At 37.7% G+C, this 4077-nt stretch overlaps 1 pseudogene; it reads left to right on the forward strand.

Annotated features, from left to right (window-relative positions):
* Nucleotides 1-982: 982 nt before the first annotated feature.
* Nucleotides 983-1786, forward strand: LOC141502106 (TIP41-like protein; annotated as a pseudogene).
* Nucleotides 1787-4077: the final 2291 nt, after the last annotated feature.

The raw sequence follows: 4077 nt of genomic DNA on the forward strand, positions 1-4077 counted from the left end.
CAAAAGAACAAATCAAACCTCGGTTTTTAGATTGCCATTTTCTAGTGTTTAAATGCTCACACTGAAAATTTAACAATTGGCTACTGCAAGTATTTTTGATCAGGCTCCAGAGTACTCTTTCATAAAGTGTTTTTATAAACTCCAATAATAACAATTCACATTTATGTAACACTTCAAGGTTTGCAAAATACTTGTCATAATTCTTCAATTTGTAGCTCTGTGAAGCTAGTTAGGTGTTATTACTATCTCTGTTTTAACAGAGGAGGAAATAGCCTCAGAGTGTAGCCCAGGGTCACACAGTTGTAAATGAGGTGGAATTTCAAGTTCACCACTGCATACACTATGCCAGACTGGTTCTACTGCTTTAAACTTTTAAGTGGTATATAAATATGTGAGTTGCTTTTAAAAATTCCCAGGTGACAGCAATAGTGTACAGTGTTATAAAACAACTCCATGGCTTGGTCCTAAATCCTTCTCATGTGCTTGGACTTTCTTCCCCATCCTTTACCAACCTTGCCATTTTCAAAATGATTGTGAATCTTATGACCCCTATCAGTAACCAATGCTGGAGGCTGAATTTACAATTTTAATGAAAATTCTTACCTTCCTCCAGTTTCATTTAATTTTCAGTTTTATCTATGTTTTCCTCAGGTTTTAAAATTTGTTCTAAAACTTCATTTGTTTTGGGAGGGTGGAGAAGGGTATAGGGTGTTGTAAATAAATGTGTTTAATTAAGTGTCCTTGAGGAAGGAGTGGGGGGCAGGGGAGCGGAGCGGGGCGGGGCTGGGGATGGAAAGGCTTGGGGGGAGGAGGGGGAGGTGGGGGTGGGGGAGGAGGGGGAGGTGGGGGTGGGGGAGGAGGGGGAGGTGGGGGTGGGGGAGGAGGGAGGCCGCCCCTGCCACGCTGCCACTGCCCGCGCTGGTTCCGCGGCTTCCAGCGCAAATGCCAGGACTTATCCTTCGGGCCCTGGAAGCTGAAGGCGCCCAAGACACACATCATGAAGTCGGCCCATGTGGAGAAATTAGCTGGTGAGCTGCACATGCCATCTCTTCCTGAAATGATGTTTGGAGACAACGTTTTTAAGAATCCAACATGTTTCTGGCTTTGGAATTAAAATGTGTCAACAGCTACCAGGGTATGCTGAAGGTGGCATGAGCTGAAGAATGGCAAGAGAGCAGAACGGAGAGTGAACACTCCAAAGAGATCATTAGACCATATGACTGGACCTATACAACAGATTACAAGGGAACATTGCTTGGTGACGCATTTAAGTTAAAGGCTGTGCCTACAACAGATCATATCGATACAGAGAAATTGAAAGCCAGGGAACAAATTAAATTTTTTGAGGAAGTTCTGTTGTTTGAAGATGAACTTCATGATCATGGAATTTCGAGCTTAAGTGTTGAAAATTAGAGTGATGCCTTCTAGCTTTTTCCTGCTGTTGAGATTTTTCTTAAGAATTGATGGTGTGCTCATCAGGATGAATGACACAAGGCTCTACCATGAGGATGACAAGACTTATATGTTAAGGGAATACACTTCAAAAGAGAGCAAAATAGCAAATTTAATGCATGTTCCACCAGCCCTCTTTACAGAGCCTAATGAAATATCAACAATACCCACCTGTAAAGGAGGCAGGCAGTCTGTGAGAAACTGGAGTTTCCAGAAAGAATGGATTTCAACCTTGAGGCAACACAGGAAAATAAATGCATGGAATCCAAATAAAATGTCATACAATATAAGTTCTCTGTGGAACCCTCACTGGAGACAACTGCTTTTTTGGGGGGGAGGGGATCAAGGGAGGTTGTCTAAGCGACAATGAGCTGCCTTTCTCTGTGTCCAGATTTTCTGTAGCCTTAAAGAAAAGAAAATGAAAGCTTGATGTACTCAGGATCTACACACCCTCTGTTTGTAACACCTCTTCATTTCTATCCATATCTAAAATTAATGGGAGAATGAATGGAACTAAGGTTTTCAGTTGTTAGAGAATGGGACCTCAGCAATAGATATTTATATGTCCTAAGGAGCAATCAGAGGCAGTGGGCATGTAATTACTACAAATACTGTTTTGCATGAAGAGATTAATTAGATGAACCAAAATCTAGAAGTTCTGTTATAACTTTCGAAGAATTCTTGGAAAATGGAAGATTGCATTTTGATAGTTTATTAATTTTAGCTTTGCAGAAAAATAGTGATAAAAGGTACAACTGGCAAGAAGTGACGAGTTCCAAAGTTAGTCTCACATTTTATATTCACAGAGTAAGTTTATATTTTCCCTTAAAAACCTTTGTTAAATGGAATTTTAAGGCAAAATGGTCATAATTAACACCAAAACAATTTATTTCCAGAGTTTCAATCTAGTTCATCCATTGAAACAGCAGTTAATGGTATATATCCCTCAGCTCTGACCTCACCGACAGGTGTGCTGGTATTACAAGTAATTTTTTGGCCTGCATCTTATAAAGGCAAGTGCCTTATTTTGGGTTCTGTTGTATTGGTGTTTTTGCACTTCTATCTTAAATCACACCTTAATGTGAATAAATATGCTGAAGTTGATATCAGTACTGAGAAGTTTTAGGTATCTATCTATTTCTTGAATCTGGTATTAAGAAGAAATATAATAAATATGAAGTCCTGAAGCTAGATTTTTTTTTTTTGGAAAAATTATTGGGGGGTTGGCATGGGGTGGGGTAAGAAAATGAGGGGAAAATATTTTTAAAATAAAACCTAGTTTTTATATTTAAAATTTCAGGTTTCTTAACTGACAGGAGGGAACTCAGTAGAAAAAGAATAAACTTAGGACTCATGGGAAAACGACTAGATTGCTTTTCAGTGAAGTGCAAAAAATAGGTTAAAAGAAAAGGTCTTTTAAACATTTTATATAGTTTTCTTTGCCTATCTGCACAGTGCATGGAAAGCAGAAGCTGATTACTATTAAGCATTAGGTAAGAGATTTATTGAAGCTAAGTGGGTTTTGTTACCTTTTTTGTAAAAGGAAGTAACAATTTTTTGATTTAGTTAGGAGGAGTTTCTTCCTTGCCTTCCTTCCCCTGAAGGAGAGGTCACTAAATGGTCTAATAACATATAAAAAAAATGCAGTTTCTCTGCTTTCACCCTTTGAAAAGGTTTTAGAGATAGGATGCTAAAATCTTGGCCAGAAGGATCAGCCAAGGAGACTGTCCTACTAAGAAATTGTAGCTCAGCCAGAAGGACCCTGAACCCTCTGAAGTCTCTTTCTCAGCTTCCCATTTATTTCTCAAAATGGTGCTGTTGTGAACCACCCAGAAAATGAACCTTATTAGGCAAGTTTAATCATTAAACTATTAAGGAAAGCCTCCTCGTATTACTGTATATACTCAAAACCAATGTATGAAAGCAGAATGTAATCTCTGAGAGAATGTGTTGCATGTTTGCTGAGTATCTTTCTGTTTCTGTATGAAAGTGAATGCTTTCTCTTTAGGCAGGAAAGTGTGTATACTGTATGTGACTACCTAATTAAAACAGCTTTGTTTTCCATGTTGTTTTGAATGGAAAAGACTCCTTAACCAAACAAGTTGTATTTTGATATTATACTATAATAATTGAAAAGGATTGTATATGAGTCGGAATGTCCAACTTGTATCATCTCCTTTCCCCTTTTTCCCTTGGTGGATGTATTGGTGTCAGGTCTAGTCCCTTATTTCCTACTTTTAAGTATCTAATGAAAAGATATTGTAGGGAATAAAAACAATGGATTACATTTTGGAGGAGGGCTCCAGTTGGAAGAATAAATATGTTTCTGAATACTTCATGACCAATCTACTACAATATTACTATATAAGATATATTGTGTGAGACAACTTGCTCATTGTGATATGACCCATCATTTTGTATCATTTGTTCCAAATGTTCTCATTTTTTTTGTAAGTGAAAAATAAACAAGAAATTACTGGCCTAAAATAACTAACTAACTAACTAAATAAATAAATGTCATTTCTTTTTTATTTTTAGGTTTTCTTTTTTGCAAAGCAATGGGGTTAAGTGGCTTGCCCAAGGCCACACAGGTAGGTAATTATTAAGTGTCTGAGGTCAAATTTG

The sequence above is a fragment of the Macrotis lagotis genome, chromosome X (genome assembly GCF_037893015.1).
Source record: "Macrotis lagotis isolate mMagLag1 chromosome X, bilby.v1.9.chrom.fasta, whole genome shotgun sequence".
NCBI lineage: Eukaryota > Metazoa > Chordata > Mammalia > Peramelemorphia > Peramelidae > Macrotis > Macrotis lagotis.